Source organism: Pleurodeles waltl, chromosome 12, assembly GCF_031143425.1.
Source record: "Pleurodeles waltl isolate 20211129_DDA chromosome 12, aPleWal1.hap1.20221129, whole genome shotgun sequence".
NCBI classification, from domain to species: domain Eukaryota; kingdom Metazoa; phylum Chordata; class Amphibia; order Caudata; family Salamandridae; genus Pleurodeles; species Pleurodeles waltl.
The window spans coordinates 104,742,925-104,754,294 of NC_090451.1; the positions used below are offsets into that span (position 1 = coordinate 104,742,925).

Here is an 11,370-nt window from a genome sequence, read left to right on the forward strand (position 1 = left end):
ACTCCTTGGTCTTCAGATGCTCTCAAGCTACAGAAATCGCTAAGCAAAACGTTAGAGTGGAAATGGAAGTCTAATTATGATAAAAGACCAAAAGCAATCTATCTGGCTGCTTTGAAAAGATATCACACTAATATTCAGATGGTTAAAAAATCCTTTATTGCATCTTTTATCTCAGGGGCAACTAATAAACCCAGAGAGCTGTTTACAAATTGTGAATTTGCAAAAGAAAACAAACAAACAAACAAAAAAACTTTTTACCCTTTCATGGAGTTATGTGTGACTTCTCTGATATTTTTTTTGGAAAGTTCAAATTATATATGAACTAATTCCGATACAGAGACCTACCAATCTAGGGGTGATAGCTAACTCTCACCCTGGTCTGCTACTCACTAGATTACACTAGATTTGACTCTATAACCATAGAGGAGTCTGGAGCAGAACTTGCAAGATGCAAATCAGGTTCCCCCCAGGCCCTTGCCTTCCTGACATTTTAAGATTTACATCTTCTGTGGTGAATCTCATTATAAATAGACTGCTGAATGACTTCAAGTCTAAAGCAATTGCAAAAATAACAAGTGATGGACGGAATGCTGAACAATGTCAAACGTTCACCCCCAGAACAGAGATCTGGGCCTAAATCCATTGCTTTTTTGCTTCCCATTCCATTCCAGTTTGGACCCAGCCATATGCAAATCAGTCTTGACCCCGCTCCCCATCAGAACAGTCTGCCCTGAACTGCCAGGCTAGGCCTTCCTTAGACCGTAAACAAAGATCCTGGGACCGGTTTCGGGCATCAACCCTCTTCAGACAGGCTAGCTTGACTCTAGTGGCATGGGGAGCATGGGACCCACGTCTGGGCATATCTGTCCCACTTACCTCAACAATTGCACAAAGAACAAGTGATGAACGCAATGCTGAACAATGTCAAACATTCACCACCAGTACAGAGATCTGGGTCTAAATCCATTGTTTGGGCTGGACTGTTCCCATATGGAGCAGAGTCAAGACTGATTTGCATATGACTGGGTCCAAACTAGGGTGGCGTGCTGATCAGAAAAATGATGGATTAAACCCAGATCTGTACTGGGGTGAATGTTTGCATTGTTCAGCATTCCATCCATCATCTGTTCTTCTCGCTTTCAAATTGGAAGCAAGCATTGTTGCTTCCCCTGATGAAGAAACTGTGGGCTGATGCGAAGGTTATAAGCAATTTAAGACCATCTCACTCCTTTCTATGATTGCTAAATTGAGTAAAATGTTAATAGGCAGATATCTCACCTCCTTCATTGCAATCATCTGCTGCATGAATCCCAATTGGAATTTTGTGCGGGATACAGTACTGAGTCGGCCCTGCTCCAAGTTTCAGAATTTATAAAAGAACATCTGGATCGGAGTTCACCTGTTAAGGTAATGTTACTTGATCTGTCCTCAGAATTCAATACAGTCTACCATACCATTTCACTTGACAGACTTGAAAGGACTGGACTCAGAGACCAGGTGCTGCTATGGTTAAAATCTCATCATAGATCTCTCCCATACTGTCTTCCCTCCATCTTGTACCTCTTCTTCCAAACCACTGGAGAGTGGGGTGCTTCAGGACTCTGTGCTTAGCCCCGTCCTTTTAATGCCCATCTGGAGCCACTGGCAAAATTAGTTGAATCATGTGGTGTGCGGGTGATATTCTACGCAGACGACACCCAACTACTTTTGGCTTTTCATGAAAACAAGCCAATAACCTTGTGTTCCTTTAAGCTTTGCCTTACGGCCGTAGTTGGCTGAATGAATGCAAGCTGCTTAAAGCTTAACTCAGATAAAACTGAGATTCTTTTCTTCTGTGCCAAGCTTTCTCCTGAATCCAGTATCTGGTAGCCATCTGAACTGCCCCCCAACTCCCTGCACCTATGGTAAGAAATGTTGGTGTGAAATTTGATCCAAACTTTACATTAGAGCCCCAAATCAAGGCAAGACCCGCCACCTGTTTTGCCACTCTCAGGTCTCTAAGAAGGATGCTTCATCTCATAACAGAGGACTTTTGCAGAACGATAGTCCATGCCTTGGTTACTTCACGGCTGGATAATGCCAACAGCTTGTATCTGGGGTTGCCTGCATTTCTAACCCAGGGTCTTCAAACTATTCAGAATGCTGTTGCTTGATTAATTCTCAAGATTCCGACTTACGTTTCGGTCACCTATGACACCTGCATTGGATCCCGGTCAGTAAGAGGATCCAATTTAAGGCACACATATTGGCTTTTAGGGCCCATACCCACAAAGGTTCTTTCTAGCTAAGGAGCTGATTTAAGCCCTAATGCCAGGCGAGATCACTGAGATCTAACAACCTCAAACTGTTCCAACTCCCCTGCACTGATAAGACCAGAAGAGGAGGCAGATTATTCGTTTTCCTGGCCGCCAAGATGTGGAATGCTCTTCGTCTTTGACTGTGAAGCAGTCCCTTTGACACTGTTTTCAAATACAGCCTCAAAACCTTGCTTTTTGATTCCTGCCTAGACATCATCTAGCCTCTCTGTTTTCAGGTTTTCCTTGTTTGTGACCTTTCCACTAGCACTGGGACATCTCCTCGGAGGCAGCTGTGCTCTATAAAAATTCCTTGTATTGTATTGTATTGTAAGTGGAGCTGCAAAGTCCTAAGCTCGCCACTTGTCCCGACCGCTGGCCATAATGATTCTCAGTCCTCGGTGGTCAGTACCAGCAGTGCCCACACCTCTCTCGTCCACCAGGGAAAGTAAACATAATGACCTGGAATTCCATCAGGACCCTCTCACTGGTGCATCCATCTTGCTCGGCTCTCCAAGCCCTTCTGCCCCAAGGGGGTTACTCACCGGGGACTCACACCAGGCTTACTGTGTGATGTCACCAAATTCTTGTGCCAGTCAAGACCTGCACCAGGACTAGCTGTCACTCAACCACCTTCTTCTGACTGCACACTGGCTCCTCCAAGCCTCCTTGTCCAATACCTCTCTGCCCCGAGACTGGAGGTGCTGCTGTTCTGAGAAGCACCAGAGGGGGACGCTGTAGCAGCTACCCCCTGACCCCAACTTCCTGCTCAGGGTCATCTGCGCTTCTCCCATGCCAGAGAGGGTGATACACATGCAAAACATAGCCACATAAACCCCAGCAGAGACTCTTCAGCAGGGATGGCTGTGAACTGTTTACCGAAGGAATCGAGGCCAGGGGGAATCAGCCACATTGCTTCCAAAAGCATGAATGTGAGCAGAAATTCAGGTTCTGATGAGGCAATTAAAGCCATCAATGTGCCCTTAAATCCAAAAATGGCCACTTCATATTGGTGTAATGAAGGCAGTGTTGCGCCGGACAAAGAGAAAAATTGTCACTGACCACAAAAAACTAGAATCTCAATAACTCCACCACAAATACTGGGGCTCTAGAAATTCACTTCAGTTCAGTGGTGGGGGAAAGTGCATTTGCCACTGTATGTGCTGACGTAATGTGGGCAGCTGCCAGATTACTGCATCATTCCCTTCCCTTCCTCCCAACCAGCACAGCTCAAGAGCAAACACATACTCTAAATAGTGAATTCCTGCACTGATTGAAGGAACCTAGAGTCCAGTGATTTTAATCTGCATAGCTGTAAGCTCAGACGTCATCAAGTAGAAGTTGTAAACCACAGCTGTGCCAGGTCAGGGATGGATTCCAGTGATGGATTTATTAATAACTTAGAGGTGTCCCTGCAAATCCTACCAACACTAGTGTGCTAGCCGACTGGTCTTAACCAGCCTGCCACCAACAGACATGTTTCCGACCCCCAAGGGTGAAAGCCGCTGCTCTCTGGTGGTCAGGAACAAAGTCTGCTCTGGGAGAGGTGTTGCACACCCCTCCCAACAGGATGACCTGCGAATTTGCATTCCAGGGCATGGGGGCTTCAAAGAGCCCACAGCCCTTGGTATGCAGATCTGGCTTCCTTCAGATGTGAGGGGATGTCCACCCCTCCCTGACCCACAGCTCATTTGGTACCTTCATAGGTGGGAAAATTGGTAGTCAAAGAGGCGTGTCAACCTTCAGGTCACGTCAACCCCTAAGGTGAGCTGCCTGACGGCCGAGTTACAAACTCTGGGACAGAGTTATGCCCACTTCCCACAAGAAGTGGTCAAATAGTAGTCCATTAGCTACTAACCTACACTCCCCAATGCCCCTAAGTTCAGTACTTAGGGGAGCCGCTGTCACCAGAAAACCAGATCCTGCTGACCTGAAAGATGAAGGACACTTCAGAGATGCAAAAGGCAAGAACTGAAGACCAGTGACTGACTCAGCGCCAACCCTGCCAGCTGACTTATACAATTGCAATAGAAGTGTCGTCTTGCAGTGGCTTGTGCCTCCAAAAGCCAGTCTTCACCAAAGAACCAGGAATATCCGTGGAGTAGTGAAGCTACTCCCCTGTATCTTGCAAGCACTCCAAAAAGACCTGAGAGGACTCGGGACCGCCAAAACCTGACCGGATAGCACCACTGCACACGTGCCTCCTAGCCCAAGCTGAACTGTGTCACTGTGGTCCCTAGGCCCTCCTGAGATGAAGCCCACCTTGTGTTTGCCCACTGTGGACTTCCCACAGACGCTTGCAGCATTTGTGTGTAGACCCACTCAAATTGCGACCACCTCTGGTGATGGAAACCCAACGGTCCAGCACAACTCTGCACCCGGCCGCCCCGGGACGAGGAGAAAAGGATGAAAGTTGTCCCTACATCCCTGAACATTGCAAGACCTGAACCATCTTGTTGGTTCAGACAGACTGGTCCCCAAGTCCCAGCTTGCAGTCTCCTTGTGCAGGCCCCCCTCTACCGCCTCCGGTGACTGAAACCTGATGGTCCAGTACACCTCTGCACCCAGTCACCCCAGGACAGAGAAGAAGAGGACCAAAGGTGTCCCTACATCCCCGAGCATTGTAAGACCGGAACCCCCTTGTTGGTTCACCCGGACTGCCCCTTCCAGTCCCTACCTGCAGCTTCTTTTTGACCAGACTGATCCCCATTGACTTCAACGGAGCACCCAACGTTGAACTACATCAATGCATCCAGCCCCCAGTGCCGGCCGAGGTGACCTGTTGGTGTGGCCTAGGACCCTGCAATGTACTCACCTTAAGTCTGGAAGACTGGACCTGTAAGTCGCTGTTGAGTACCTGTCTGCTGAACATGTTTTTCTTCCATAGGTTAACGCTGCAGCTTCAGAAAATTACGCTAAGTGGCGACTTTTCAAAATTGTAAAGATTTCTCTTGCAAAACATACTTACTTGATCGGATTGATTATGGTGCCTAAATATATATAAAGATACCTGTTGTGGCTGCACTTATTGAGTCATGTGTGCCATTTATTGACTGTATGCCTCCTGCAAATATCTTACACTCCTCTCTGATAAGCCTAAGGCTGCTTGACCACACTACCCCCTAGAGGAGCACCTTGGGATTTAGAGCAAGGCCCTATCCACTCATGAAGGAACCCCTGGCCTCTTTGCAAGGTGTACCTCATTTGGTGCACCATATAAAGAGGCAGTTTCCTACAGACAGGAGCATCGACAAAGGAGGAAGATGGGAGCCGGGATGAAAGAAGAAGGTGGAAGCTGGGATGAAAGGAGATAGAGGGCAGCTGGGATGAAAGAGGGAGAGAGGAGCCATGATGAAAGAGGGTGAGGGGACACAGGAGAGAGAAGAGAGTAGGAATGAAGGAGGGAGAGGCGGTGACGGAGGAAGAGGAGGAGAGGGAATGAAGAAGGGAGAGGGGCTGAATGAGGGAGGGAAGAGAGAATGAAGGAGGGGAGAAGGGATGAAGGAGGGAGCAGAGAGCGGGGATGAAGGAGGGAGAGGCGGTGATGGAGGGAAAGGGGATGAAGGGGTACAGTGAATGAAAGGGGGTGGGGGAGCGGGGATGATGAAGGCAGAGTGAGAGGGGCAATGAAGGAGGGAGTCATCTTACCATTATTATTATTCCCTGAAACTTAAAAGGCACACAAAGATCTCTGTAGCAGGTGGATTAACACCATAAGATATTTTAAAATGTTATATTTTTAAAACACAGACTTTGTATATAATTAAGCAGAACAGATTTACTGCCATGCTTTGTTACCAATTTTTTGTGGCAGGGTTTTAAAATATAAACGTATAAATTGAAGCTCAGATTTTGCAATAGGGGTTGTGTCACTTTTTTGGCACAACCACGACGTAAATTCTCATTTGCAACATCTTGTAATGTGCTCAAATGTACTCATAGTTGACGTGCTAAACATGTGTGTGGTCTTAAGAACTGAAGTCACTTCTTGTGATTTAACTCCTGTGAGATCATGGGTTGTGAAACCACTTCCTGTGATGTCACTCGCCATGATGTCACTTGAATACTGCCTAACCTGAATAGTCGCTCACACTTTTTTTTTTTTTAGGAATGGAGCATCACATTACGCCAAGACATGGGACAGTTTTCAGGAGCTCTTCGTCTGAAGGGCGAACAGTTGGAAACATATTGGTAGCAATGAAAGAAGGACGTCTAGAAGTCCAGTATGCTTACAAACACGATTTAACGTGGTTTTCTAAATAACCAGTTATTTATATCAAGTTCTGCCATTGTTTTGGACCTACTTCGTGCACATTTTCAAAACACTCACCTGTTGCCGGGAAGCCTGGGAAAGTGCGCTCTATTCGTTCCTCCGCTCCCCCATCCCCACAGTCCAGCTGTGGACACCCACGCTCACTGTATAAGCTGACAGCAGGGCAGGACTCTGCCCTCTCCAGGGGCTGAGTGTAGACGCGTGGGCGTGGCCTGGATCAGAACTCAAACGCAGAAGAGCTGGGCTGACATTCTGCTCTCTGCATCGCAGAGCACGTGGCCATCTTGAGTTAGTAAACAGATACAAAGTGGCCATCTCGAAGATCAGGTTAAAAGTCAGGTTAAAAGTGCCCTGTTTGTCACGCAGCGTGGACAGTCCAAATAGAGATTTCAGAAAAAAATATGAACAGGTTATCACCGTGATGCTGATGCGTCCAAGACAGTCGAATCATTTGTTGACACAGTTTGTTGTTTGGTCTCCGAATGATTATTTTCTACCAGCGTTTCAACGTGAGTCTTCTCGGTGTTTTTGAACATGTTTCCAATGTTTTGAGATATATTTCGGTGGCGTATAGAAGCTGCAAACAGTGATATACAGAAGCCCAAATACTTAACCCCAGATATCCGGAAATTGTGAATTACACAGGGGTCTTGTCATACAATTGTGCACGTTTGCTGGCTTTGTGGAACTTGCTGGCATGCTTTACTGTGCAAATATTGGCGCTTCTCATTCACGCTTCCATAACCCCTGCATAAACAATATGCCGTCATTTTCGTCGGCAGCTGAAGTGCATAAAACCGTGATCCGCCGTGGAGTCGGATGGAGTTAGTGGGGTAGGTGCAGAAACGTACCTAACAAGCATTGGCAAAGCCAATAGGTATCCTTTGCGAAATAGGCTTTTCCAATGGGTTTTTGTGTTGCTGTGCAGCTGGTCTAAGTCGAAAAAACGAAAAAAGGGGACTGTGACGCAACTGCAGCGGTCGAGTAATTTTGTAGGCACGTGCATCACGCATGAAAGTGCAAGGGGCTTTCTTTCTTTTCAGTTACAGATACAAGTTGGACTGGTAAATACAAAACCAAGAAAGTGACAAAGTGCTTATTTTTTTAAAAAGTGAGTTGGAGGAAGCAACTGAGAAGAGTGGGCTAGAAGCAAAAAAGAGTGTGCGGGTAAGGGGGCAGGATCATAGAGAACTGGGTCAATAGAAACATGGAGTGCTGTTATAGAAGCACACAATATGTGCAACAGTGAGTAACATGTATTGTGACGCTAGGACAGTGCTATAGTTGTTTGCCACCGCTCAATAAATGACTACACACACACACATACTTTGGGTGAGCTGCCCGTGGCGCGAAGCCGCTGACCTCTTTATTAACTCAGTCCCTTTCGTCAGTAGCAAACCATTCCTCAGCCAGGATCTGGGGAACAGCGGGCCATCCACGAGGGTTGGACCCCGCATGGTGGTATAGCCCAAGCATAACATTCCTCCTATACGCATAAAAGGAAAAGAAAAACAGAAACCCCTGTGTGGTGTACCCCAACATTGCAAATTCCATAAGAACACAAAACTGTTTGGAACCGCAGACCCCCGTAGCGTCACCAACAGCTGTTAAGGAGTCTTGAGGACTGTGAAACAGGCCCCTTAAGTCAGAAAAAAATCTCTCAGCTTGGTGGAGATTTTGGGCTGGGCTGCAGATGGTATCTCCCGGTACCTTGCCTCTGGGTTGGGACATCCTCTGCAGATGTCAGCTGGTCCATTAGAGAGGTGTCTTCTCCTTCCTAAACCATGGACTGTGGTGGGTCGTCGATCACAGGGCCTGAAACCCCTGCAAGCCTGGTATCACTGATGATCATCGTTGCTTCCCACAGAGGGACAGGAGGTCCAGGCCTCTCTAGTGATCAAAGGCAGGTCCGGGCATTCACTTACCACACTGTCAGGAACTGACCCCATGAGTCGGTACAGTTTAAAGAATGAAACATTCATAGTTAGGGATTTATCTCCTCGCCGAACAGTGACCATGGTCCCCCTGACTCTGCTCACTGTCCACAGGGTAGGTTCCCATGGGAGCTTGACACTTACAATGTCTAAGATTTGGCTTAGACACTGTAGGGGCATAGTGCTCATGCAACTATGCCCTCACCTGGTATAGTGCACCCTGCCTTAGAGCTGTAAGGCCTGGTAGAGGGGTGACTTACCTATGCCACAGGCAGTGGGTTGTGGGTATGGCACTCTGAGGGGAATGCCATGTCGACTCAGTCATTTTCTCCCAACCAGCACACACAAGCTGTGAAGCAGTGTGCATATGCTGAGTGAGGGAACCCTAGGGTGGCATAATGCATGCTGCAGCCCTTAGAGACCTTCCCTGGCCACTGGGCCCTTGTTACCAGGGGTACCACTTACAAGGGACTTAACTGTGTGCCAGGGCTGTGCCAATTGTGGAAACAAAGGTGCAGTTTAGGGAAAAACACTGGTGCTGGGGCCTGGTTAGCAGGGTCCCAGCACACTTTCAATCATAACTAGCATCAACAAAAGACAAAAGGTTAGGGGGTAACCATGCCAAGGAGGCATTTCCTACAAGCCCCGACTAGTTCTTCAGCGCTAGGCACAAGGGAGCCACCTACATAGGAGCCACCTACATAAGGGGTTGGAACTAGTGACCTCGTCGCTTCCTGGAGGTAGGCCGCTGGTACACCTTGAATCCACTTTGGAGCATTTACACCTACTACAGAACAGTCAACAATCCTAGAAGTGAGTGAGTTGAGACTTTGCCCCCTCCCCCAAAAAAACTTATGAGCTAACTTTGATAGCTGTGACTCAAATGAGCAAGACTTTGCATAGAATGAGGCATTAGAAGAGAGCAGCGTAAATCTGATAGCATTAATGCACAGGGGGAGGCAAGCAATCTAAATGTGTCCAAGTTGAAATGTGCCACTGCAGTCAAACAGGAAGGCACACGTAAAAGGTACGTGCACACTCTTGCCAGAGCAGTTGTGGCAGTGGAGTAGCCAGAGACTAAGTGACTTCACCAACTTCATGCATGCCGCAAGGATAACAAAGCACAGAAGAGAACGGGTGCTAAGTCACCTGCTTAAAGGCATGGAGGAAGACCCTAAGCCCTCAGGTCAGAGCAGGGCCCACGGCAGTGACAAGTGGAGACATTGAGGACACAGAGAAAAAAACAACAGAGGGTATGCAGCTGACGGAAGGCAATGAGCACCAGAAAAGAGGAAAGCCAGCAACAAAGGAGCCCAGTGAAATGGGGATAAGAAGTGCCAGGAAGTAAAGGATCCAACGTCTGTTCCCAGCATGGTGACGGAGGGATCCACCTGAAAGGGCAGAGGCAAGACTACAAATGATGAGCAAATAAGCGTGTGTGCAAGAATGCCTCAAATTGATTACATCTATGTTTGCAGGGCAAGGGGGCATTGTACAGCTACACAGCGAGGTGTTAGCTGTGGTTGCAGCACAGGCACAAAACCCAACACTACAAAGACCAACCTGAAAGCCCATGATAGGTCAAGCATTCACCCAAATTGGGACTCCTGGATGGGGAAAGTCCCATTTACTAAGCACAGGGAGAGAGAGTGTACAAAGACAGTGCTCCGCACTTATGGGTATCCATGCACAGTTGCCCACAGCACAATGATGCAGAGTAATGCAAGTGATCTATTAGGAATGTGGGCAGTCATCTTAAACCAAAGCGGGATGAGGACAATCCGTCACTATGTAGCCCATAGGCTAGCTCTCTGAGGGCTTCCCCAAGATAGCATCAAATAGTAGCAAAATCGAGAAGCTAAGCTAGATTCACCCCTTTAACAATATAAGAGTGTATTTGGGACTCTGCCTTGATGGTAGCCAAATTATGCATTCTCAGAGATTATAAATCCACAGCTACCCCAACCTTTTAAAAATGGTCAAAAGCCATGACACAAATGATGCAGCATGAATGTGTGATCTACAAATTGACTGATCAAATCTCAATTGATGATGTATGGAGGCCTTATATTATTGTATAACAACAGCCCATAATGTGTACCTGCCCCCTCTATATCTGGTGTTTCCTAAGGAACACACTAACTTTAACCATTTTTAATCAGATGAGATGTGACAAGTTGAAGTATCATCTGGCTTTACTGTTTTTTGTTGTTGCAATCACTGTGTTATTAATACAATCATTTGCAGTGGCTATACTCTTCTCTTACCAGCTTCCCTCCACTCAGGGATGGAGTTTCCAACCTCTAATGTAGAGTTATCTTTTATTTTCACTGTTAGGAATACAAGTAGAGAGTTTAGACCTCGTGACCTGTGATAGGAAGGAAGAATAACGAAGGGAGAAGAAGAGAGTGAAGAGGGAGGGGAACATCAACGACTAGTTGAATGCATTTAGGATTACGGCATCTGTTATTGTAGAGAAGGTTCTGCAATGCACAGCGGACTTATGGCTCTACAGGGCTAGGAAACACGAGGCACAGAAATTATTCCTCGGCGAGCCTTGGTTTCATTATGATGATGATTTTAGGTTGAAGATGCAGACATAGCCAAACATGGACTAGGACAACAAGGACGTGTCAGGTTACATTCACAAAATGATAGTATCCAGAGCCAACAGATGTAAACCAGAATATGCCTTTCAACAGTTAGTCTCCAAGCCAGGGCAGGACAAGACTAAGGGCCTCATTTAGAGTTTGACAGACGGGTTACTCCGTCACAAACGTATTGAATATCCCATCCACAGTATTACAATGTCCCTAGGATATCATGAAATCGTAATATAACGGATGGGATATCTGTTAAGTTTGTGACA

The 11,370-nt window shown here is 46.9% G+C and overlaps 1 protein-coding gene across 1 annotated transcript in view; it reads right to left on the reverse strand.

Annotated features, from left to right (window-relative positions):
* LOC138267959 (uncharacterized) overlaps positions 1 to 6,735 on the reverse strand; it is a 172,012-nt gene extending 165,277 nt beyond the window's left edge. Inside the window, exon 1 of the mRNA XM_069217249.1 lies at positions 6,625 to 6,735. The gene's annotated coding sequence lies outside the window, so the exon portion shown is untranslated. The remainder of the gene's footprint in view (positions 1 to 6,624) is intronic.
* Between the last annotated feature and the right edge of the window lie 4,635 nt (positions 6,736 to 11,370).